Source organism: Netta rufina (genome assembly GCF_964035555.1).
Source record: "Netta rufina genome assembly, chromosome: 7".
Classification (NCBI taxonomy): domain Eukaryota; kingdom Metazoa; phylum Chordata; class Aves; order Anseriformes; family Anatidae; genus Netta; species Netta rufina.
The window spans coordinates 8,278,370-8,305,271 of NC_140130.1; the positions used below are offsets into that span (position 1 = coordinate 8,278,370).

At 43.9% G+C, this 26,902-nt stretch overlaps 1 protein-coding gene across 22 annotated transcripts in view; it reads right to left on the reverse strand.

Moving 5' to 3' along the window:
- The window catches only part of SGMS1 (sphingomyelin synthase 1), an 86,885-nt gene extending 83,363 nt beyond the window's left edge, over window positions 1-3,522 (reverse strand). For 21 of the 22 annotated variants that reach the window (XM_084290466.1, XM_084290463.1, XM_084290464.1 and 18 more), the window contains exon 1: window positions 3,360-3,522. The gene's annotated coding sequence lies outside the window, so the exon portion shown is untranslated. Of the gene's footprint in view, window positions 1-2,986; window positions 3,128-3,359 lie in introns of those variants that run through there. The other variant, XM_084290472.1, reaches the window with a different exon arrangement.
- Between the last annotated feature and the right edge of the window lie 23,380 nt (window positions 3,523-26,902).

The following is a 26,902-nucleotide window of genomic DNA, read 5'->3' on the forward strand; positions in this document are numbered from 1 at the left end:
CAAACACTTACATACTTTCCCATTAAAGCATTTCGATTGCCTCAACCTGCCACTTTAACAAATCCAAGTATAAGGCTGTAAATTCAATTAGCACAAATCTCAGCACTCCCAACGTTAAATTTGCAAGTGACATTTAACGGCATTCAACACATGCAAAGCTAAGCTAACACACTAATGGGCCAGTAAGGAAAATTGTACGACTCCAAAACACGATGCTCCTTTTTCTCACAAGGAAATTAGGGGTGTAGGCTGCATAAGGCAGGAAGAGAGCTTAAAAAATTCTTCTTAAACCATGGCTGCCAAAGCTCTTCTCTCCAGACGCACTGCCCGGCATCATCTCCATACGACCCAAGAGCAACAAGGAAAAGCAGCTGCTTTATTCAGCAAGACCTCCTTCCAAGCCGTGCTGGGCTGTCACTGCAGCACACCTAAGTTAATGCTGCTTCAGTTCTTCAGAGGGGATTGCAACCTCTCCTGCCATTGCTGCTGGTTCCGCAGACCGATGCTCCCGGGATGCAACGTTTCAGGGCTGCACAGCAAGGATGCAGCGCCGTGCGTTGTGCTGGATGAAGCCAGTCCGATGAGCGCTCCCAAGGAACACTGCTGACTGGCTTTCCCGGAGCACACCTGCATCTCACCAGGTTGAGCAGAAAGCTGCTAGTTTTCACACAGCCATTCTTAAAAACAAACAAGAAAAACAGCAAGCCATAAGACATCAGGATTCCTTTTTTTTTTTTTCCCAAGCAGCAACATGCTTAACATGCTTTGTGTTGAACTTTATGTAAACAAAGCAAGCTACCTTCCGAGAGCCTCAGAATGAAGCAGACAGAAGAGAACAGCTTTGGAGGCATGGTTAAGAGGATGATTTTTGTTGTTGTTTAAAACCATGGATATTTGCACAAATAAAACCTATGGTTAGTGAAGATGCTTTTCAGGTATTTATTCACTTACGTTATAATGAACTATATGCAGCACAGGGAAACTAATTACACCTGGTAGCTCATTAGGATGGGTATTATTTTTAACAACAAAAATAAAGCATAAGTAACCTGCACCCATTATTGCCTCTGCTAAACACTTATTCTCAAAAACGTATCTAGGATGAAAGCATCACAAAAAAACATACAACAGAAGATTTCACGCTTTCCTCAGTGTTTTCTGCATCTCCCCCAGCCTTTCAGGGGAGGGCAGGGGGAGAGTAAGGGGGAAAGACTCTAATCATTAAGTTTAATGAACCTGCTCACTTTGGGAATGAAAGCTGTATTAAAAGAGAGAGTCTCTAATCCACAGCACAGAAGCCATGCAGAACAGCAGCCTTTGGAGGGCTGCCTGCCCCTATCCGCATTCTGCTTTCCTGGATGCGAAATATTTCCAAGGACACCAAAATCCTTTGGAAAACTCTGCCAGTACATGGGAGCTCAGGTCATGAGGTCGAGTCTCAAAAAATCCTCACAACTCGGGGCTTTGAGCTCGTTTGTTCTCACCTCTACTTCAGAGCACTTTTTCTTACCTGTGGTTGGTTCTGATACGCTGCACATGAATTACAACTGAAATAGCATTCAGGCGCTCTGCTCCATCTCAAGAAGAGCAGCTTGAACTTACCTCAGTGTGAAGCCTTAAAAATCCTCCCTGCCCAGTGTGGGCCACTGTTGTTTGCTGGTTTTTGTGTGTTTGATTTTTTTTACCCTTACTCCAAACAGGCTCCACCTGACACACGGGAGAAGCAGCTTCTGGATCACTTCTGTCTGAGCATTTTACAGGATATGCAGTTGCCCCAACTACAAAGCCTTTAATTCAGCAACTATTCCTTATAGCCAGACTAAAATTGCTGTCAAATCCAAGCAAGTCCCACACCACACGTATATTGCACATGCCAATCACCCGGTGTTGAACAACACAGAGCAGCAATGACCAGAACAGAGTAAGAACTTTTAAGTCACTGGCAGCGATTAGATATGTATTCCTTCTCACCATGTCCAGTTAAAGAGAACTCAGTAATTATGTAATTAAAAGCAACACCTGTTGAAGTGTGAGGAGCATTTAGAGAAGCAATGACACGCATGGAGAACTGGCATATAGAAGGTATTATTAAGAAGTCTGTGCCTTTTAAGGGTACCGTTAACACCGAGTAGTCAAACAGTATTCACAAATACCTGCCAGTCCTAAAAATTGTAAATTTAATAAATTGAAGCACTCAGATAATTGTCGCAAGCTCTCATTAAAAACTAATTATACCCAGGGAGACATATTGTCTCTAGGCTGATACACGGAAGCCAAAAGAAGCGTGACAAACGATTTGGGAATCACAGTTACACAAATCACAGTTTGAAGACTTCTGAGCTAAATTTAATACTGCTCTACATACACAAACCCAGAAAAATCAAGGCAACCTCTCTGGATGTAGAGTGATTTTCTTATTATTTTAAAACTAGCATTTATCTTTCATCTGCCACCAATGAGGGCCAACTGCATTCTCTTTCCAAACTCTAAACACCTTCACAAAGCTGAAGTAATTTCAATCCCCACCCAACTATGATCTGAAACAAAACAGCAACGTGCATTACTTCAATCCAAAAACCCATTCCTAAAGCAAACAAACGCAGCCAAGCCCAAACCCACTGACATCAACAGCAGACCTTCCAGTGACTCGAACCGCCAAGGCCATCATTCACACCGGCTCACAAACCAGCAAGAAAGCTGGCACAAACCATTCTCTTCTGCAAGGCAGAGCTCCATTTGCACAAACAGCGCTCTTCTCTCTCCCTTCCCACCCTCACCTTGCGTATTTACAGCGAGAGACCCTGAAGGCGACAAGGCCTGCTTTAATGAGGTTACGCACAAAACAGCACAAATTAGAAACCCCGATCACAACCAGGCCTCCAGCAGGCACGCAGCAGCAACGCGTAAAGACAGCCACACACATCACAGGCCAAAAAACCCACATCGGTGAGCAATTTCTCCAGCAAACCAGCTATGCTGCGTTCACCTGTCAAGGCACGGAGGAAGGCGAGGCCTCTCCTGCTCTGCCTCGCCGAAGCCCCCCGGGCAGCACTACCCGCACCTCGGGCTCGCTGCCTGGGGCCCCCACCCCGCTCAGCCACCTCACACCACCGGGCGCAGGGGCACCGGGCTCCCCTCAGCCCCACACCTAGCCCCGGCTGCCCTCTGAGCCTTCCGGGGAGGGGGGGGCAGCTGCTTTTCACCAGCACCTCACGGGGCTGGGGGGGGGGGAGGGGCTCGGCTCCCTGCGGATTGAGGGCCCAGCCCCGCTGCGCCACTCGGCCGCGCTCCCGTCCCCGCCGCCGCCGCCGCCGCCGCCGCCCCCGGGCCTGCTCCCGGCCCCGCGGCTCGCTGCTCACCGGACGGCGCCGTGCCCCCGGCGCTGGGCTCAGCTGGGCTCGGCTCGGCGCAGCTCGGCCGCCTGCCGGGCGGGTCCCTTGGGCGGCGGCGGCGGCTCCGTGTCCCGGGCGGCGGCAGTGGGCAGAGCGGGCGGGGCAGGGCCTCACGTAAGAGCCCTGTCACCTCCCCGCCGCCATCTTGTGCGGGCCGGGGGTGGGGGGTGGGGTGGGGTGGGGTGGGGGGAGCTCCGAGGCTGGGAGCCTCTTGCTCGGTCCCGCTGGGGGCTGTGTCTGCCTTTAGCATGGAAAATCGCTGCTTTTCCCAAAATAAGCCGCCTCAGAGCTTCCCGAGAACGTGTAGCTGTAAAAATAAAAGTCAGGTACCCGACGCGGCTTGTTCCGAGCAGCTGAGCGTGCAGGAAATCCCCATCCTGGGACGCGTGAGGCCAGCCGGCTGCTGCCTGCGCCTTCATCTGCGAGGAGGGGAAATTGCAGGGAAACTGCACCTTTTGGCAGGGGAAAGGCACCCCAGGGCCGGTGTGAACGCGGCATGGCACACCTTTCCTGCTCCTGGCACCACCTGGTGTTGGAGCAGCCTCTGGAGTCTGCCTTTGACTCCCCAGTCTATTTGGCGTCTGCTCACCTGAGTTGTCCCAGCGCCAAGATCTTGGAAGAAGTCAGCTGTTTTTAAACAATCTTACTTAAATTCACAGAACAACACAGCAAGGGAGGGCCTCTGTATGTTGTCTAGTCCAAAACAGGTAGGTGATTAAACTTAAGTTTCATGAACGCTAGTAACACATCCTATTTCAAACCTTTCACTTCAAAATCTGCCTCTTGTTAAAGAACAGCAAAATACATTTTTCCTACCCAAAATGCAACTCAAAGCCATTTTAGAGTGCATTAGCCATGAGAGCTGAGTCCAGCTTCCTGAGGATTTTGTTCCTTGGTGTGGGAAGATCTGCGAGGTCTGACTGAAACTTTTCCTGCACTTCAGGCATTTGTTACCTGTCCAATTAATTAGGCAGCAGGTCACAGAGACAGCAGAGCAGCACTGCATCCAGCTACCCCTCGCCCAGGCAGTGGGTGAATGAAAACACACAAGGGAGGACTGGATGTGCTGGCATGTTATATTGGCATCCAATAAGAGAGTTTTTGCTGATCTGAGCACATAAATGTGCACATAATAACAACAATAAAAGCCTCATGACTTATTGCAATCAGTGAGTGATTGAAGACATTACCCAAACAAAATAAACAGTAAGCTTGGATAAATAGTAATATATGCACCGGGGAAGGTGAAACAACTTGTTTCTGTTATTTTCGTCTTGATAATTGTTTCTCACCTTCAGCTTCTCTCTACTCGGTGTCCTGCTCCTCCGTAACGAAATACCAAATACTACAGTTTCTTAAAATGGGGAAGTCCAGCATGAGATTTTACTTGACTTTCCTCTCAGGCAAATTATTTACAACCCTGCTTTTAACTGGTTATCTGTGCTCAGCACTCGTGGAATAAATATAAAGCCATGTTTTTCATCAGAATAGGAAAAGGAGTCTGAATAGAGTAGCTGGAAGCAATGCTAGGCTAGGGAATGTTTTATATCTTTTTATTTGCTTCCCTTTTGCAATGCTATCAAGGCAGGTATGTTGCTAAGAGGAGTTTCTGCTTTTTGGCAGGGTGCTGTTTTCTCACTGACAATCACTTCTTGCAACCCCATCCCACTGATGCTATAATAGGATTAACATTGTAGCTGCCACTTTCCCCAGGGTAATCATAATAAACTCCCCTTTTCCAGGGTTGTTCCCCCAGCATGGTCATTTTCTGGCAAATAATATGAACCCAAAGGCAGTGCAAATTGATTCCTGGGAAGCCTGACCTCCCTGTTGGGAACTACAAAGGGCTGTCCGAGAGGCTTACAAACAGCTGTCCCAGGCTGCCGCCTGGGCTTAATCCTTCTGATCCACTTGGGATCCTGAAAGCTACCTCTCCTGCAATGCTATCGCCACTCCTGAGGTACCAGGAGTGGGGGGATGCCAAGAGACTGCATGGATGCCAGATAACATCATTGACATCATTGTGGGGATCCCTGGGGACAGGAGATGCCCTTTCAGGAGTGGGAGGGGATGACCGACAGCTCCACTTAGCCGGCATTTCTCCTCCAGGCACTTGGAAGCCACGCTGGCTGGCTGTCTCTCCTTACCTGAGCGCCAGAGGGGAATGGGATGATGTGTGATAGCTCTGACTTCCCCTTCGGTTCTGCCGAGATAGGTGTTGCCTCATTTAACAATAAGAGCGAAGAACTGAAGCTATTTAAATCATAATAAAATGTTGGAGGCATTCTCTCTTAATTTTTGCTCTTTCTAGTGGTGACCCGAGTTTATCATATCCCTCAAGAAGAGACCTTTAGGATGCTAAGGAGATTACCAGTCCCGAAGGAGTTCATTCATATGAAAATCTAAATCATGTTTTTAGTTAGATGAAGCACCCTGCATGGTAGCAATAAGTTTATAACTTTATAAGCATGAATAGCAATTTAACCAATTAATCGAAATCAATGTACATATTAATGAATCAACACTAACATGCTAGTAGATCACTATCATTAATAAATGAATCACTGATCAATTACTAAGAAATTCAATTCTAAGAGATATTTTAATATGGAATACTGCATTAATACTTTATTAATGAAATAATACTAAAGTAAATTAATGTTTCTATAATACTAAAATAATGATAATAGCATCCAAGTGCTATTTCTTCAAGCTAATTCTGAAATCAGATTACTTTCTACCTCCATTTACATTTACAACCCAAACTAATGTTTTCCAGCAAAAGTTTGCAGCCAGACCAATTGGACCCTGGGACAGAGGCCCTGAGTTAGGGACTAATAAACTGCCCTCCCTTTTTGCTATCACACAGCATGGAAAGCAACCCAGAACACACCTATTGTTCACAGGGGGAGGACCATGCTCACATATTTGCTGCAGTTATTTCCCGCCTCCTCGGTGACACTGCTGTGCCAGGAGAACATCAGTTCCATCAACAACAGTTTCAATTTGCCAATTTCTAAGCTTCACTCATACAGAGGGCCCAAGGACAGCAGTTTCTTCACCCCACCACACTCACCACAGGTACATCTTTTGGTAATACAACGACCATTCACCCTGTCATCATTTATGATGACACTTCATTACCATATGGCATCATTTACTCACTGACGGTACTTCTAACATCACTTGGGATCAGTCTGCGTCATTTACTTAGGTTGCATCATTTGTTTAGTGGCTTTATCCATTACATCGCTTAACATTCAAAGACATTAACTCTGTGCCTACATTTTACTATCAAAACACCTCATTTATTCAGTAATTTTAAGCTACCCCTGAAGTTAGGTGGGATTGCACATACTGAGACATTTTTTAAAGCCTGGCAGGAGTGGACATTGCTCCGAGTTCATCGTACAGTGTCATGGGCTTTATCCCTTTCCCCTGTTGGTGGCAAACAGCGTTAATGGGAAAGATATTAGCAGTAGAGAAAAAAAAATAAATACACTGATAACAGAGTCGAACAAAGGACATACTGCATTCATATGCAATGGTTTTAAGAAACTGTAGAATAAGGTTGTGGGTTTTTACCGCTGCATGAAAGAGACCAAAATATCTATTTCCAAAGGATATAGTAAATTCCAATCCAGCTATTTTATTATTGTAGCAAAAGATTAATGGTGAAATGATGTCATCTTCTCAGATCAGCAGTGGTATTAGCAATGTGTTGCAGGCAAACAGCATTACAAATCGGAGACTGCAGAGTTTTCCTCCTGTTTGTTTCAGATCATTAGAAAAATATATAATGTAATTTCTTAAATTAATTAATCTGGTTTTAATGGGTGATTGCTGCTGATTAAAACAGCATGTTTCTTTAGGGGAAAAGGCTTCAAATTTTGAAATAAAATGAGAAATGAGTAAGAGGACAGTAGTAACCATTTCCCCATTTAAAGAGAAAGAAGAAGAAGGAAAATTTAAAAAGGAACATGAAAGACAGTAAAAGAAGGAAATAAAAAAAGAATCAGATGGGGACAACAGGCAAACAATGAGGATGTGCAGAGTTTTAAGAGACTAGCAGCAGACTGTGCGGGGCTGCAGTTGACTTGCCCAGAGCATCCCATGTTTGAGCAGGGAGTCCCAGCTGCTCAGGACTTGCAGCCACTGCTCTCCCCAGCGCACATTTCCTGAGAACAGAGGCTCCCAGACTTTTTGTGTCCCTTACCCTCTTCTGTCCTTCAGTTCCAATGTTCTGCATTACTTCATCTTTCAAGGAGAGTGTGTGCGCTCATGGTGAGGCTTGTTGAAACCCACCATGCATTCCCATGCCATACTCCACTTCTCATCAGAACAGCACTGCAGCTCATCTGAGCTGAGCCCCTGATGCCAGTTCATGGAGCAAATTTGTTCAGCTGTGCTTTCTAATTGGAGGGAGCATTTTAACACCAGTGGTGGCATGTGCTTTATGGTGTCTCACTGCCATGGAGTTGAAAAGGAGGACTGCGGCTGACAGAGGGCACTTTGTGACCGTCTCCATGTAGGAGGGTAGCGGCAGGTACAGGAGATGTACAGCAGCAACATTAACTGAATAAAATAGATGTAAAAGTGGATTTCAAACACTGCTGTGTTGCGTGGCTCAGGGCAAGCCCAGTTTAAGACATTCTCCTCTGTTTCCTTCTAAAATCCTGTGCTTCCCAAAAGAGGTAAATTGTATTTTTCCATACACACACAGCTTAGCACAGATCAGCTGAGTCTGAACTGGAGCTGGCACCACCAGCATTCTGCCGCATCTTCCTCCCTGCAGACCATGCCAGCATGCTTGGGCAGGTCCTGCAGCACAGGGCTCTGTAAGGAGCCTAAGAGTCATTAATTACAGAATGGTTAAAACTAAATTATCTCAGCTGGACTGTGGGCAGGAGCTGGAAGAAGAAGAAGAAAACCATACTCTACAAAATCAGCAGTGATCGGATGGGATTTCACAGCAGAAGTCACACAGCTATGGCTTTGCAGTGACTCAGGGAGCCACGAGGGGAGGCTTCACAATTTCTCCCCAGTCAGCTCCCAGCTTTCAACAGTGGAGGAAATAACACAAAGAATGCTCTTCTTATGCTTCTTGCCAGCAGGTTTGTTCCCAGAGCTGTGTGAAAAAATCATGGGAGAGCAGGAAGAAGTGACTTTGCAGTGCTCAGGGCTGACTTTGCAACGTGGCAGAGGCCATAAAAAAGCAGATCTATTGGGTCAAAGTGTGGGAATAGAAATGTTGTTTTTGCAGAGTTACATTGTTTAGAAGGAGGGAATGTGGTACTGAGATATGCTTACAGTGATAAGAAAGTTTAGCAGGCGACCTTGTAAAATGCAGACAATCAGACTCCTTAGGACAATTAGGTGAAAATCATGGTGTCAAGTCAAGTCAGATAAGTGAAGAAACATTACCACTTGAAGCAGTAAAAATGTCAAAAGAAATTTGAAATTTAACAGGCCGGCGACTGAAGGCCATGCATTGTTCGTGAAGCATCAGATAGATTGTGAATCTGGATTACCCACTCAGTGGGGAAACAGGGGAGGGTCCTGCCATCAAAAGGTATATAAACTGTGTTTTGGAACTAGTAGATGCGCTCTCTCCTGCTTGTGGGGCGCCCGCCATTGCAATCGCGAATAAATTACTACTTCACTGAGATCCTCGCCTGAGCCTAAGTTATTGGCTACGGAGTGTTTCTCACAAAAGCAGTTACAGTAAAGGAAGACAAATTCTGATTCAGTTCCAGGAATGCCCCGCTTGCACAAGAAGGGCTGTTTCCTTGGGGCCGTCCCATGCTGCAGCTTGTGCCTGTGCCCCTGGGAGCAGCATCTGGTCCCAGCATCTCTGGGACCCTTTTGGGCTGAGGGAAATACCTTCAGGGAATTCCCCAGTGCCTCCTTGCCTGCAGCTGAGCAAGCCCCCCTCCTGAAGCCTCGCTTTGCACACCCTGGCCTCCACCTCTCCGAGGCCTCCCTTGGCTCATTCCTGTCTGGCAATCCCTGTGAGCCCCAAACCAGCCCCAATATCTTGGTGTCATCACCCAAGTGCCAAGCAGAGGGGAACGCTCCCTTCCCTCAACCTGCTGTCTACCCCAAGTCACACTGAAAAAGAGGATAATGTCTCCAGGTCATCTTCAAGTCACCTCAGCTGGAGACCAAAATACCTGTCTGGAGCAAAGCTCTCCTTCCTGCTTAGTTTCAGGATCTCATCCTGGAGGCTTCTGTGGTTGCACCCAACTATTTATTCTTCACCTCACGTGATTTTTGGAATTTCCATTTCAAAATGTTTTGTGGATTTTGTCCTACTGTGATGCTGGCAACCAGGGACAGCACAATTTTCTTCCTCAAACTGGGTTTTCTCAATTTTCCCAGTAGGGGCAGCACTTGCTTTTCAAGTAAGTCTAAAGGAAGAAAAATATCCGTATTTGAAAAAAAAAAAAATGAACTCCTGTTTCTTGAATAGCTTGAATAGCAAGAACGATTTCAGCACGAACCTGAACAAAGTGGGTTTAATAGTTATCTTTTCTTTTTAATGTTTAACATGCTGCCTAAATCTGAGGAGTGATTTGTGTCCTGTGTCGTCACATAAGCTGTATTACTTGTATTACAACAAGGTCTCTAAGTCAAACCTCCTTTTACTCTAGTAATAAATATAATAATAATAAAGATATTATTGTCATGATCTATTATGGGCAATAGCCTTGGTCTGGATTGGAGACCTCCAAAGATCCCTTCCCAGCACCACTGTTGTCATTGCTGTCGTGCCGTGGGCAGCACTGCCTGGGAAATTAATGACACATTTTAACAGAATAATCCTCTGCTCAGATCTCCCCGTACCTTTTGGGGACACGCGGAATTCTCTCATAAAACAGCCTAAGGTCCTTTTACCAACTTGATAAATACATAAAATAAAAGAAATCTTCAGGGCACCAGGTTCTCCAAGTGAGGACGAGCATCAAACTTTATTATGGGTTCAGTGTTAACACAGTTTGCACTGTAGCAGCCTCCAGATACAATAATCTAATCTCCCTTCAGCAAGGGAGAAGCAAGCATGCAAGGGGAAAAGCTGACGCCTAGGTTCTCATTTTTATGGTGAGTTTTAGTAACTTAAAGATCTACAACCAAAATCCAAGTGGATCTAACATACATTACTTCAATAGAATCATTGTGTAAACTATATAAAGGTCAAAATCATAGAACCCCCTCACCATTGCCAAGCATGGGAGAGAGCCTAACCTCTGCCAGGTGCCTAGAAAATTTATCGCTGCTGCAAAAAAAGGTTGTTAACGTCTCTGCTAAAGAAAGAAAAGGGGGCTACAAATCACATTTGTCCTACAGGTCATCACAATATTATTGTGGCTCTGACCTTCCTTTACTTGGACAGCAAGTCCTTCTCAGAGGAGTTGGTAGGCAGATGTTTTGCTGGAAAAACAAAGGAACCAGAGCAGTTTGCACTGAATTCAAGGGGAGTTTTGTCCCAGAGTGCTGGTCAGATGTGTCAATCCTATTAAAAGCATTATTCACGGGTCACAGCACTAGGGCTGAAGGTTGAATATGTTTGTTCTGCAAATTGGGCTAATGTGAAGACCATGAAAGGGGGTATGTATCGTGTCTGGCCTCTTGCTGGAATCTGAGGTTGCAGCATATTACATTTCCCTGAGATTACATTACCTCAGATACGATTTTATGGTAACTTACAGCTAGGAAAGGCTTTAGTTTCATTAATAATGGCTACCTTCTTTTTTAACATTTGATATAATGCAAGCAAAACTTTTTTCCTCTTTGTTCAGAATTAGACGGAGGGAAAAAAATAAATCTGAAGACCCTCGATTTGGTCAAAGCACAGGCTTGCTCCTGACAGGCACTGTGATACCAGGTAACATGTCAGCCGGCAAGGCAAGAGGTTTCGGATAAAAATGTAGATCACAGAGATGGCATCATGAGAGGTCACCTAAAGCTAAGGTCAACAGATCAGCCCCATCCTAAAATAAGCTGTGAGTAGCTTCAATGCCTCTTGTTGCTCGGGCTGTGCGCGCCAGTCCCACACTGCTGCCTGGGAAACAGATGGGGAGCAGGGGACTTCACATGGCTTTACCAAGCTCCACTGCAAGTGCAGCGACTTCACTGTCAGACCTCCTGGCAATTATTTTCTTTGCTGCACTTGCTTTGGTGCGATGCTGCTGTCATGGCACATTCCAGTCATGGGCTAAGAGCAATTATTTCTGCATCAGTAATTTGATTTCAGAGCTTCACCTGCCATGATATCACTACTGAATGTACTTCCTTGGTGCAAGAGTGATGTGTAAGGCATTACAAATTATAATACAGTTTTTTTTTCTTTCTCTCTCTCTCCCTCTTTCTCTCCCCCTTTCACTGTAAAATGCCAAATCGAGTTTTCTGCTCTCACCTTACAGCATAGACACTGCTATTCTTGATATACAGGAGATTCACGCTGTGCATGAAAGAGGATTCCTTCTACAAGTTTCTTTCCTTTTTAAAGGCCATGAGGGGTTGTCCTGTTCCCTCAACAGGTCTTTGTGAAGGCAATGGATGACTGCCAGGTGGCATGGTTGCTGTCTGTCCCCAGAGACATCCACAAAAAGTGAAGGCAGGGCTTGTGGCTGGGTTGGGCTTAAATACACAGCAATAATAACACAGGGCTAATAATAACAGTATTTTAGGTGAGTGCTAAAACACAGGAAAGCTGTTTTTAACTGAGTGTGACATGGCATTTTTGAAACAGGAAGGATGTTTGATGTAAATTTTGTGAGAATAATTCATATTTGGTACGTACATGAATACAGATGTAATTTGGATGGAACACACAGGACGTTTAGAAATGGAAATCTCATTATCCTAGGGTAATTCAGGACTATCAGAGCAAAGCTGATGATCTGTAATCAGTAAGACAGTATTAGCATATCAGAGTTAATTGCAATAAAGTAAAAGATGCTGATTAAAGAACATTTTTCTCCATGTAAGCGTTTCTAAATCCTATATGCAACAGCACCTGTGGGCCAAACCTAGCCTCTGATTTGTTGAACCCTTCACCTTGCTGAGTAAAGGAGAGAAAAGGTGTTTTTGCTTCCTGTCAGGCTGGCCCTGTCCAGCAGAGTGAGGAGTACACAGGCTGCCCTTCGCACTCACTTGGTTTCCTGGGCCTGTCAGTAGCAGCATGCAAGCATCCTTTCACAGAGGGTCAGTTTGCAAGACCAAGCTTTTATGTGTGTAAAAACACCTCATGCAAGAGAACTGGTAATCATTGCAGCAGTGAAATAAGCACCTAGATAAGAAGCTTTAAAAAAGTCAGCTTTCTGTTTTGTGGTGTTTTTTTTTTGTTGTTGTTTGTTTGTTTGTTTGTTTTGTTTTTTAGATATGGCTCTACCATTTGCAGGAGCAGAGCACAGAGCATCCCCACTGCACAGACCTGTGTTCCGTAGGAACATATCACTTGTGGTGTAAGCCCAAATTCAGTCTTTGCTGTATTACATATAAAGTGAAAAACACCATGATTATTTAAACTCATTTTCATTACCTTTGGAGCTAGGAGGACAGAGGCTAAAACCGTGGGTGAAAATGCACATCTCTTCCTGATAATGTGACAAAACCCCAGGTGCAAGAAACAGAAAGGCTCGGCCCTGCTCTTAAAGGGATGCACTTAGTCCCCAGGGCATCTCACATGTTTCTTCCTTACTGAGCTGTAGAAATAGTGACACCTAGCAGGGCAGCAACCAGCTGCAAGGGCAAGGGATGGAGCAGGCACAGGGCTGTAAAACTGAGACCAGTGCCGTCCCTCCAAGCGTCCTCCTTTCAAATCCACAATGTCACAAGCTTAAATTTGCAACAAGTTCTGCTTGAGGAGTTACCACAGAGTATTTTTGATAGGCGCATTTGCAAAAAGCATCATTGACGTTTATCCTTTGTAAAGATACATTGCTACAGGCCACATGCTGCAGTCTGGACAGTATTGCTTATATCTCTGCAAAATGTCCGGGGATCAAACAGTTCATTCTAGATTATTATTTAAGATTTGGACCAGGATCATGCATGGAACAGTCTCTTTTACAGAATCACAGTGTCACCAAAGTGCTGGACCTCATGGGGTCTGTACTCCACATCCTGCTCACGAGTTAGCTCCAGTTCTGACCTGCTTGGCATCAGCAAAGCCCAGGACACATCAATTTCTGTTGGAAAATGTTGCAACTTTCCCCTTATATATGGTGAACTTGTTTTTTTTCCCTTACAAAGGCACTTCTCTGGCTTATTTTAAAACCTACTGATCCTGAGATATCAACAGCTTTATTATCGCCATGCCTGAGGGCTGTTCCTGCAACAAGTGTGACGGAGAACAGCTAAGTGCTGGAATTCAGAGAGCCAAGTTCACCGTTGCAAAAATTTCCTTCCAGACTATGTACCAATAAAAGCACATCTTTTCCTTGCCCTGGACAGGAAGTCTCAGTAGGAGCTCAATGTGTTGTTTTGTTGTTTTTTTTTGATGCCTTTGGAAGCCTTTCTTGGATACTGTCTGAGCTGGTCTCTGGGTCTTCTTCTGCCCGGCACTCAGACCTCAGACCCAGTGCTCATCCACATCTGAGGATGCAGCTCCCACTGCGATGGCGTGCCCCAGCACCACTCCTTACCATTGGGATCAAGGAGGTCTCAAGATAAATCTCTGTATTGAACTGTCATCTGTCCTGATGTTCTCCTTTGGGAAGTTTGGCGGGTTCTGGCCTGGCACTCCTGCGAGGTCGCCATGCCACAGTGCTCTCTCGCAGCTGACTCACCCAATTCGTCTCCTCTGAAACTGTGGCTCAGAATTGTAATACTTCTGGCAATGACAAAGTATTTTTCAGTGTTGGTCTGCTTTGCTGATGCCTTCAGTCCAAGTACAAGGACTTCAGTACCAGCTCTGTCATCAGAGATCTACAGCTATTTCTAGAAAATGGCTTAGGACAGATCCCTTTCTCCTCCCCTTCGAAAACAGAACTGTATATGGGTAAGACAGTCATTTCCATGGAGAACAAAGAACAAACTGAAGCAATTCTGCTTACTCCTAATGTCTCCTTTCTGTCTCCAGAAATAGCTCACATTTTTGTTTCCAAATCAATTGAGAACGGGTAATTGGAAATTGGAAATGGCAATTTGTCATTCCTGGGTGACACAAGTGTGTCTAGTTTGTGGAGGAATGGCCATACAGCGCCAGACGTGAAGTCTCATACATCTACGCCAGCGTAAAACTGCTGCAGTGAGACTTTCCCAGCACCACGCACAGTGCCACAGGGCTTCTTTATGTCTCAGGTTCTCTTTGTGCTTAACAGCCCATGATTATTTTCATCTAAAAATAACACACTCTAAGGTCCTGGAAGAATTAAGCAGCTTTCCCATGCCAAGAAGTGCTGACTTTTCGTGTCAGTTCAAAGTTATTCTTGGTAATGAATTAGCCCTTGTTCAGACCACACGTACTTTAATGGGCTCCTTGACTCTACCTGCCTTGCTCACAGCAGCTTCAGGAGCCAAGTGGCAGTATCCACACAGGAGTCAAACGCTGCAGGGCAGACTGCTTTCATCTGGGAAATAAAGCCTATCAGCGCTGCAAAGCTATACAAGAGGAAGTCTCTTACACCAGCTGACATAATCAAAGCTTTTGCAAAGTGTGTTTTTCTTACACAGAATATGTGGGGGCTTAAAATCACTATTATAGTAATGTGATAGTTTCAAATTCAAAAATAATTTCTCCACATTAAATGAACTAGTAAGAAAATACTTGTGCATTAGCAGGAAGATTTGTGATGGCTACAGAAGCTACAAAAGCATACTGAGGCTGCCAGCTTTGGTGTGACCAGAAAAGCCCCAACAGGATCTTTACTCATGCAGTATGCAAGTGTTCTCTTCCGTGTTTACTAATCAGAGTGAAAGCACAATTACATCAGAGGGAGCAGCTTGACTTTAAATTGTCCATGAGACAACCAAATGCTTTGCCTGAGTACAGCTGACTTATTTTTTAAATATAACCCGAGCACAATGTTGCAATGGAATTTTACATTAGGAAAAGTTTAAAGATAATTTGGGAGTTCAGGTGAGGTAAGGAAGGCAGAAGTCACCATTCCAACAAGGTTGTTTAGTAAATTTGTTCTGCATAAACAGACAGAACTCTGTAGTAAGACATTCTCCTTTGACCTCAAAGTTGAGCTGGAATTTTTCAGTCCAAAATTATAGGGGAGCTAAAACAGAGTTGTTATAAAAGGAACAAGTTGCAACCTTTTCAGGGGGAATATTTTACAGTTAGCAACACGATCCAACTGCCACATTTGTTATTTTAATCTTATTCCAGCCTCATGATTTCCCCAAAATAGACTCACCCACTAGGAATGTCACATTCATCTTGATTCAGCTAATGAAACTCATACTTTTACATTGGACGGGATTAATTTTCCTATCCAGTTAATGCAACATGTGATCATTAAATATCTTCACCATGCACATAGACATATATTTTCTGTGTCAGAAAGGGCCTCAACTAGCATTTTAAATTGCTGAAGGATAATTGTAGGTGGCTGTTTTTCATATAGATTAAGGAATTGCTTTTACTATTATAAATGGTTATCAGACTCCCTTTTAATACTAAATCAGTTTTCAAATGAATTTATTCTATAGCCACAGGTCGTGGATCTATTGAAGAACAGTCTCAAGGTGTAAATGTGAATGGAGTGAAACTGTGTGACATCATATCATATAGTAAAAATGTTGAAACTTGCCGAATTATGGTTTTCAGTACTAATATTTTGTATAACTAATGCTAAGAATCAGATCTAGCTGCATTTCAATAGCCTTATTTCATGTTTGTGTATGAAAATGTGCAGTCAGTGTCTTAGTAAAAGGGGATCCAGTGACAAATATTTAAGCAAAGTAAATCATTATCCTGGCGTTTTAAATAAAAGTTTTCACAAAATCAATATGCAGCCATGAGCTGTTGACATATCAAATGTGAAAATGAATTCCAGTGAGGGAAATCTGCCATAAAGAATAGATTCTACTCTGACATGAGTGAAGGAAACAGACGTTCAATCAGGATAAACGTGAAGAAAGGCAAAAGAAGTAGGAACTACTGTTCCGCACAATATCATTTCCTCAGTCATAAAAGCAATGACTTAAAGCAACACCTTGCTGTTTGTGACACTGTAGCCTACTGAATCGACCAGCCAAAGATGACAGACTTCAACTAAAACACAATCACGTTCACAATCCCTGAAAGAAACCAAGAAGAAAAATGATTTTGACTATGTTATCAAGCATCTTTTCACCATGTACAGATTGTATATGTACAGGAGCATCCACAGAGATTTCTTTCCTTGACCTTATCGGTATCAACAAAGGAAAACTTTCCCAGAACATTATTTTTGCCTTGTATGCATTCTGAGTAATTACCAAAGGAAATACCTTTTTGTTTTTCACTTTTTTATATATATATTTATCTTGAAAAAGCATAAATTGTTAAGGCCACTGGTGTTTCACTAGCCTCTGGGGTAATGCCCAACAGCACTGTTTGTCCCAGGAGCAGGCAGAGAGAGATGAAGCTCCCCCACCTCACTGGGGACCTGCCCCAGGGCTGCTCCCCACTTTGGGACAAGGTTTCCCCAAATCCAGCCCGAGCCCCCTGAAGCTGCGATCACCTGTCATGGCCAAGAAGAGCTTGGCTCTGACCTCTGTAATGCAACAGGAGCCTGAAAAAGGTGACATGTCCCCAGGGTATTCTTGAGTAATTCTTTTTTTTTTTTTTTCCTTTTGCATTTGAGTGGATTCTTTATAAATGTATAAACAAAATAGGATGACTTTTGTTGCTTTTAGCTTTCAGCACACAACTCAGAAGGCACTCCTGATACGTTAGCACTATTTCTCTACCCTTCTTCTCTTTAGCCCCATGCCCTGAGCACCTTTATTGCATTGTGCAGCACTTTTCAACACTGCATAAAGAACAGCATATGAATTTACCTTAATGAATAGTAAATCCAACCTTCAACTTCCTTCTCCTTTATCCAAGCTAAAAGCATTATTGACATGAACTGATTTTGAGGGAAAAACAGAGAAAAGTTTTTAATTTGTTACAATAGACTTCAATGGGGAAGTTAAGGATTTTCTAGACAAAAGACTAAGACTCAGCTAACCCCAGCTGAATGCGTCTTTCTGTTCATTTTCCTTTTGTGTTGCAACTGCTAATGGTGCTAAAAGAAAGGCCCCTATGACCAATGTGCCAGCTCATTCACGTAATTGAAATCAACGCTCTGAAATGCAGTCAGCATCAGCTGAGCTCTGGGCAAAGCTGCAAAGCAAATCAGCGTCTTTCCTCAGCAAAACTCTATTTGCCATCAGCCTCAGCCTGGTTTTGGATAGAGCAGAACATTTCCAAAAATGCACATGGATTATATGGTTCATTTGCAACCCACGCTGCCTGGAAAACATCACAACAGCTAAATACACAAGTACTAGAACTAAACAAACTGTGAATGTGGAAAACAGATTTGCAGTTTGAGTGTGAGCTGGGAAAACGTGCTTGGATCTTGCCTTCATTTTAGGGAAAGTTCAGTTCTTGATTCAAATATGAGACCCACCAAATTTGCACACTTCCCCAGTGAGCTTGATTCATAGTGGCCCCCCTGAAGTGTTTTGGAGAGGTGCCCTGTACTCTGAAGGATGGCAGCTCTGTGCACCCAGCTCCCACAGCCTCTCCTTGCAGCCCCTCCACCAGATTTATCCACAGTCATACAGATACAGACTGCCCTTGTTACTGTAATCCTGATGTACTTTTTACTATGCTGCAGACTTTGGGAGGACAGAACAAGTATCTGTCTTCGTTTTAGCTCTGAAGAGATCTAAGAATGAATTTGCTTCTCCTCTTGTGTGAGGGCATTGGCAAGTATAATAATCCCTCGGGTTTCCTAAAGCCTCATCATCTCTCAAATGTAGATGAGAAGAAAGCTAAACTTCACAAAATAAGGCAGTAAAAATAACAGTGAGCCAGCAGTGAGTTATTATTTCCCATGGGAAGGAAAAAAAAAAATAAAATAGAGGCTGAGTTAACTAGTCCAGGCTGGAAAGAGATTTTGAATGGAACTTAAATTACCTTGTAACTTCTTGAAGGCCATGATAAATATCTGTATAATGGCCTCCTTACATCCACTGGCAGGTAAAAGTTAAAGTGGCATAGTTTTTCCTTTTGATAATGTAGGTGATCATTGCTTTTTTTGAAGATAATACTATTTAGGAGAAGCAATGGAAAATGCAGAAGGAATTTAAAAATAGTATCATAAGGGCAATTTACTGCCTTATGATTGAGAAAAAATGCTACCAGAGTACATTTTATTTACTGAACCTATTAAAAAGGTGGTTTGGTCATGAAGAAAATCTGTCTTAGATGACTGTTGTAATTTTAGAAAGCTGCTGACCAGCCATGACTGTAGATCTGCTGAATACATTGGCAAACTGCCCCTGTCTCCTGTTCATCCGGGCTGCTTTAACAAGATGTGGCTCCAAACGCAGTGTAGTACAGTTGGATTTGTTTTGCACTGATTCCTGATGCTAACTATTCTAAAGCTCTTTCAAAGCTCTTCTGTCCCTCTTTTCATGCAGGGATGAATGGCACTGGGTAGGGAAAGTCACGCTATCGGCACTCACTGTAACACCCCTGCTCTCTTGTCCAAGAAGCTTGGTTGTAAAAGTGTGCTGTGTGCTTCTTACCTGCCTTCTCTGGTTAGGAGCCGGAGAACAGGGCACAGGACCAAAGCATCCTGTCTCAGGTTGCTCAGTATCTGCCATCAAAGGAAGGCAAAGTACCTCCTTCCTCTCACCAACCTTGCTAAATTTATCCTGAGGTCAGCCAGGTCATTTACATTTACTTGTGCAACTTTGCCCCTTCCCAATGAGAAACCTCCTAACATTCAGCCCACATTTACTTGTGTCCAGCTTACATCCCCCAGCCCAGCCTCTCCTGAGATGGGCAACATCCCAGATGTGCATCAATGTGACTGTGGATGGCCAACATTCCTATACAGTTTTCCAGATGCAATCACAGCAGTCCCTGCTGTGGGTAGCATTAACCTTTCCCTATCTCTATTGCTAACGTTTCTTCTGACCTAACTCAAGCTCACATTTGCCATTACGTGGCCACGCCGCAAGGATGGTTCACAGCTGCCTGGAGATCAGCTGGTCTGTTCAAGCTTTTCTCCCCCTTATTATTTTTAATTTTAATTATAATATAATATAATAAATATGGATAAAAATATAATAATATAATAAAACATTATAATTTTAATAATAAAATTCTTATTTTGAGCTAATGAGCATATGGAAGAAATCCCCATTGTTTGCTACAAGCGTGCAATCTTTCACAGCTGAACGTCAGCCCACCTCCAGCTGGTTGTTCTCTGCACATGGGTCACTGCCAACCTTTGTGCTGCTAGCAAACTTCATTATTACAGTCATCTTCTGTTTTGAAACTGATGGATCACTGGAAGTATTACATGTGACCAGGGCTAACACCAGTCTTTGAGAAGCCCACTGGTATCATTCCTTTGGGCTAGTAGCATAGTTTTAACAGTAATGCTCTTGGCCTGCCACCTGTACCCATCTGCATTTTCTCTTCCTTAATAACTACCCTATATGATACCATACGAAAACTATAAAGCCAATAAAATATTTTTTCATGTTACTCCATTTTGAATATATCTTAATTATTCTTTCCTTCAACATTTATTGAAAAATAGTCTACAGAGGGCAGAAGATCTCATCCCCTAAAGCTGTGTTGACTTTTGCTTGAAATATACTTTTTCTGATTCCTCAGGCATCCAAGGCCAAATCCAGTCTGAGAAATTACTAAAAAATGTTCCCACTGGATTAATTATTATACTTGCCAATTCTTCCAGTATTCACTATTCTAACTAGTCCCTTGCCTTAAGTGAATAATATCTTTGATGTTTTTTTCTGCCTTCTACTTGGTGAAAATACAACCCAGAAATATACCTTTTATCTTTCATACATTTTATATCAAGCGTACATCTACATTGTGAAATTTCTCCTCTTGCTTATGTGTAAAAAGAAACTTTTATTTTGACTCTTTTGAAAAACCCAACTTGGCTGGGTTTTAAGTGTTTCTGAATTTATCTCTGCCTTTTTCAAACTCTGAGCCATTCCATGGCCTGAGTGTGTTTGCTATATGGGATCACACTGATCAAGAACTGGAAGAGCTTGACATGCTCCCAGAGGACAAGCCACATAATTATGGGTTTGCCATGCCGATCTAGTTGCCCACAGAGGGTGAAGCCACATTGCAAGACCAGAAAGTCTGCTTGAAACAAGGTCAAACCACTTATGATCCCAGAGGTTTCTATATTTTCTGGGAGAACAAGCCATGTGATGTACAGTCCCATCGCGACACAGCTGTACAATCAAGCTCTTTAAGTAATGTAATGCCAGAAGAAAGAGACCTGAGCCATGATCCCAGGCATGTCATAACACTCTGGGGTTCAGAGAGCACTGTGCTCCTGTATGTGACCAAACCAGACTGATATCCCGATTGCTGGGCATAACTGAAAAAGCAAAGTGGCAAAAGGCCACGAGAACAGAGATGTAAGCACAGTGATAGAGACGTAGGCTGACTCCAGGTTAATTGAGGTCAAAACTGTCCTTGCCCATCAGCAAGCAGACTGTGGCTCCACCCTAATTATATGCCATTAAATGAAGCAGCCAGATGGAAAAGCAGGCCTCAGGGAGCTCTGGGAAAAGATTCTGATCCCAGCTTCAAGGAGATCATACTGTGAGCAGCTCTAAAGCAGCCGTCCTTCACAATGAGAGTGAGGGAGTGGGAAGATGATCTCCAGAACAAGCAGCATGGTTGTAGACCTCCTGCTGACCACTGCAGACATGTTGCAGTGCTGCAAGTCCCACACCAGAATGGCACACAATTCAGAGGGAATATCCCATCCCTTTCCATATGTACTTTGTCTTCACATGCATGGAAGACAAAGGACTCCCTGAGAAGAGAAATTGCCTCTGAAAAGCCCACACTCTCAAAAGAAGCAGAGAGGATCTGTTGGCGCTACCAGATTAAAGCAATTTTGCACTTAGGATACAAACACATGAGTCCATATTGATCACCACTCTGCTGACACAACTTTGCACTAGAGCAGGGACATGATCCACCTAACAGGATCAGCAGCTTGGGTTTCTAGATGCTGCCATCTCACCCAGCAGCAGCAGAAACTCAGCTTTGCTTGCTGAGTACAAACACAAGCAGCTGCATGTGAGCCAGCAAAGATCACAAGAAAGAGGGTCACCAACCTCACTGGAGAAATAAAAGTATCTCAGTTATCACTGACATTAATGGAGTGCACAAGAAGCTGACAAAGGTAATGTGCCAGTGCCCCGTCTCTGAGTGTGAAGCCATGACCCAAATGCAGGCTGAGCTGCTCCAAGCCAGCACCCTGCCTGCTCTGAGTCTTCACCCCATCACCTCATCTTTCTGACCCATTTTATGCCAGATCAAACTCGCTGTCATCTCATCTCTACTCTACCCTCATCTCATCTCATCTCATCTCATCTCATCTCATCTCATCTCATCTCATCTCATCTCATCTCATCTCATCTCATCTCATCTTATCTCTACCCTCATCTCTACCCCTGGTCACGTCTCCTGTTCTGACCAAGAGCCAGAATGGTAACATACCTCCCGTAAATACCTGGGCTACTGCCTGTGCCTTGGCATCTGAGCCTAGCCCTGGCCAGCAGCCCCTCCACTGTCAACGAGAGCACAGCACATTCCCAGGGTTCATCTGGTTGAATAAGATAGAATTGGGTTGTTTGGAGTATGCAGTGTGCTTCGATCTTGTTGAATTTGCTTTCTGCCTTCAGAGGTGGAATTGATTCCATTACTTACAGAGAATAAACAAATAGACACAGAAATGAATAGTGGGTATCTTTCTGCTCTGAGCTATCTCTGCTGAAGCCTATGCAAACATTATTCTGAAGATGACACCCAATGGTGAGGGCAGAGTGCCCAAACAGCACCACTTCCAGGACTGTGAAGCTTGAAAGTTGACAACAGCTTTTCTTCTTCTCCTAAAAGCCATGACTGGCAGCCAGCAGGAAGAGATTCTTTCTTTGAGATCAATCCCTCAAAATTAATGAAGACGAAAGGACAGGTTGTACAAGAAAGAAAGAAGAACACAAAAATGAGAGGCCAACATATTTTCCCCACTGGACTGTGTAATTAATAGTATCAGTTTTAAAAGTGCTATAAAGAAAGCTGAAATGGAGAACCAACCCCCACTTCTACAGTCACTGGCAGTGAATTCTGTAGTATTTGAATTATCTGAATGTTCAGACTGGTAATGGGAACAGTTCCTTTGCTCCTAAAAAGAGCAGCTAATAACATACAGTTAAATGGGGATGTATTAAAATATGCTTTCCCCAGTCTTTGGCTGCTTAAGAAATATATTGGCATTAATGGTAATTACAGGCCATCAAAGCACTGAGGAACAAGGCTTTATAAGGAACAAAGTGTTTTCAGAAAAGGTTAATGCATTAACTTACTCAGTTGCATTTTGAATACAGCTTGGTTTGGAAACTGATGTGCCTGTAAGGAAAATCCAAAGCAGAAATAAGGAAATAATGCAGGTCAGTTCTTTGAAACTGACTTGACTGCACTACAAAATAACAAAAAAATGCCAGGGAATGGAAATGTGACTTATGAATTAACCACCCACAGCATCATCATACTTGAACCTGTAAAGAAACAATGTGAGAAAGATAAAGAATAAAGGAGATAACAATTTGATACAGTTATAAAAGCATTTGGAGCAGGCATAATTATATATTTTTTCTTATTATTTAAACATACAAAAGACAAAGAAGGATCAAAAAGGGATATCACAATACTTATGGAGGATGAAAATGGTAACTTGGCTGCTATGGAAATGCTTTATCCAGAGTTTTGGGGTATGAACTGGAGCTGTTTTCAGGAGAGATGTGATAAAAAGCTTTGAAGGAAGAAAAGCAATATTTTCAGCACCCTTTCAGAAGGGGAAATAGCTAGACATGGTTTCTCATAGAACAAAATGGTATTGATAAGATTTTCCCGAACAGACACACAGAAAAAAAAATCCTTTGAAAGACATCCAAAATGCACAAGCAATAAATTCAAGTAGATATTTCCAGAGGAACAGGAGTGATAGGAGCATGTTAGAGATCATGGTCAGGTGTAACTGTCTTCACTATGAATTTAAGTCATAGAGTTCCCTTTCCAGAATGGAAACTACCACCACAGATTAGTTTTTATTTAATCACACTTGAAATTAACACTCTGTATTTTCAAACATCTAAGAGATCTAAAAACATAAGTGATGTTCCTCACTGGAACAGGTTGCTGAGAGAAGCTTCTAGGGATGCCCCATCCCTAGAAGTGCTCAAGGCCAGGCTGAGTGGAGCTTTGGGCAACCTGATCTAGTGGGAGGTGTCCCTGCCCATACTAGGGGGTTGGAATTAGATGATCTTTAAGGTCCCTTCCAACCCAAACCATTCTGTGATTTTATGAATCTATGAAAAGAGCTATACTAGACAAAACATCAAAACACTTTTATTTGTCCCACCGATTTTGATTACCACTGTGTTATACAGTAGGCATTTTTTTAATAACTAGTTATTAGCATCACCTTCTCACACAAAGTTACATTTTCCATGTTTAATCTGAGCCCTTTGCAACACATCTCTGTGACCAGTGAAATGCCTGTGAAATCATTAAGTTTGTTTATCTGCTGAATGTACTAGCAATTAAAACAGGGCACAGCGGGTGTTCTACCTTACTGGGGAGATCATCTTCTGAATCACTGTGAGATTGTTTGCCCTTTTTAGTATCCTTAGTGTTGCTTCAAAACAGCAGGAGCGTCTTGCTGATACACGTAATGATAGAAACCGGTATGAAGAACACTGGTGTAAATTAACATTGGGCATGAAAACACTCCTGAGAATATTTTTAAATGACATAAAACTCTAGGAACTGACCATATTGTGTGTGGAACTGCAAACATATTGTTAGGTTGGTAAGCGTTTGTTCAAAACTATCTTGTGTGTTCTGATAATCAGACTCAGCTCCCCTGTTCTGAAGTTGGCATTGTTTTGAATATTCCTGATCTCTGAAAAGAAGACAGAAATTTAACTTGGCTCACGAATGCCAAACCTTGCTGCCTGTCAGCACTGTGCTTACTTGGTACTTTACTAAAACTGGCTAGGGATCCCAGTAGCTGCGTCAATCTGTGCAAGGCTTGGAAGAACAGAATATGACCAGCAACAGAAACAGCCAAGTGCTGTGCACTGTGACCGAGACACAGCTGAAACAGAAGCCCAACCAGAATAACTGGGTGCATTACTTCTCAAGTAAGATTAATTGCTGACAGTTGACATGCTCGCTGCTAGGTTTTTAGAGATCACAAAACTGATCCCTTTTTAGATACGTCTCTGTGAAACACACAGAACAGAATCCTTGCTGTCAACAATTTTTACTATATACCCTAGAGGTCTCCATTTCAGCTTGGTGAGAAGTAACCTTTCACACTCAGGAGGCTCAAGCCAAAGACTTCAACAAGATGATTTCACAGAATCACAGAATCACAGAATTTCTAGGTTGGAAGAGACCTCAAGATCATCGAGTCCAACCTCTGACCTAACGCTAACAGTCCCCACTAAACCATATCCCTAAGCTCTACATCTAAACGCTTTTTGAAGACTTCCAGGGATGGTGACTCCACCACTTCCCTGGGCAGCCTGTTCCAATGCCTAACAACCCTTTCAGTAAAGAAGTTCTTCCTAACATCTAACCTAAAACTCCCCTGGTGCAACTTAAGCCCATTCCCCCTCGTCCTGTCACCAGGCACGTGGGAGAACAGACCAACCCCCACCTCGCTACAGCCTCCCTTGAGGTACCTATAGAGAGCAATAAGGTCGCCTCTGAGCCTCCTCTTCTCCAGGCTGAACAAGCCCAGCTCCCTCAGCCGCTCCTCGTAGGACTTGTTCTCCAGGCCCCTCACCAGCTTCGTCGCCCTTCTCTGGACCTGCTCAAGCACCTCGATGTCCTTCTTGTAGCGAGGGGCCCAAAACTGAACACAGTACTCGAGGTGCGGCCTCACCAGAGCCGAGTGCAGGGGGACGATCACCTCCCTAGCCCTGTTGGTCACACTGTTCCTGATACAAGCCAGGATGTCGTTGGCCTTCTTGGCCACCTGAGCACACTGCTGGCTCATATACAGCCGACTATCCACCATCACTCCCAGGTCCTTCTCTGCCTGGCAGCTCTCCAACCATTCCTCTCCCAGCCTGTAGCTCTGCTTGGGGTTATTGCGCCCCAGGTGCAGGACCCGGCACTTGGCCTTGTTGAACTTCATGCAGTTGACCTCAGCCCATCGGTGCAGCCTATCCAGATCCTCCTGCAGAGCTTTCCTACCCTCAAGCAGATCGACACACGCACCTAACTTGGTGTCATCTGCAAACTTACTGAGGGTGCACTCGATGCCCTCGTCCAGATCATCGATGAAGATATTAAAGAGGACCGGCCCCAGCACCGAGCCCTGGGGGACGCCACTAGTGACTGGCCTCCAACTGGACTTGACTCCATTCACCACTACTCTTTGGGCCCGGCTATCCAGCCAGTTTCTAACCCAACAAAGCGTGCGCCAGTCCAAGCCAAGAGCAGCCAGTTTCTTGAGGAGAATGCTGTGGGAGACGGTGTCAAAAGCCTTGCTGAAGTCAAGGTAGACCACATCCACAGCCTTTCCCTCATCCACCCAGCGCGTCACTTTGTCATAGAAGGAGATCAGGTTCGTCAAGCAGGATCTGCCTTTCATAAACCCATGCTGACTGGGCCTGATCGCCTGCTTGCCCTGCAAGTGCTGCGTGATGACTCTCAGGAGGATCTGCTCCATGAGCTTCCCTGGCACTGACGTCAAACTGACAGGCCTGTAGTTTCCCGGGTCTGCCCTCCGGCCCTTCTTGTAGATGGGCGTCACATTTACTTCGCAATACTGTTTCTTTTCCCAAGGCCACCCAGAACCCTGTTAAGTAGCCCTGCACAGTATCACTGTGCCACAGCTGTCAGAGCTGGTTTAACAGATAGCCTGTAACTTGCCCCCAAAGCTTTAAAATACTTACTCCTATATATATACCTAGCTTTAAAATACCTTACCCCTACACTCTATCAGCTATAAAGGCATTGCCTACACTGTGTGAGTCTTTGTATATGATTGCACTAACATTTTGTTTTGGTTATTGATGTAGCGGGAGACAGGTCAGATGACAAAGAAAATTCCCTAGCTGAATGAATGCCCCATGAAAATCAATTTATTCAGTGAAAATTCTCAACTGTGATAAGCAACATTCTGACTGCGTAGGCAGGGAGGGAAAAGCAAAGAGCCAGTGCTTTGTGTGTATGAAGCACACGTCTCCCCAGGCCATGCTCTGGGCCC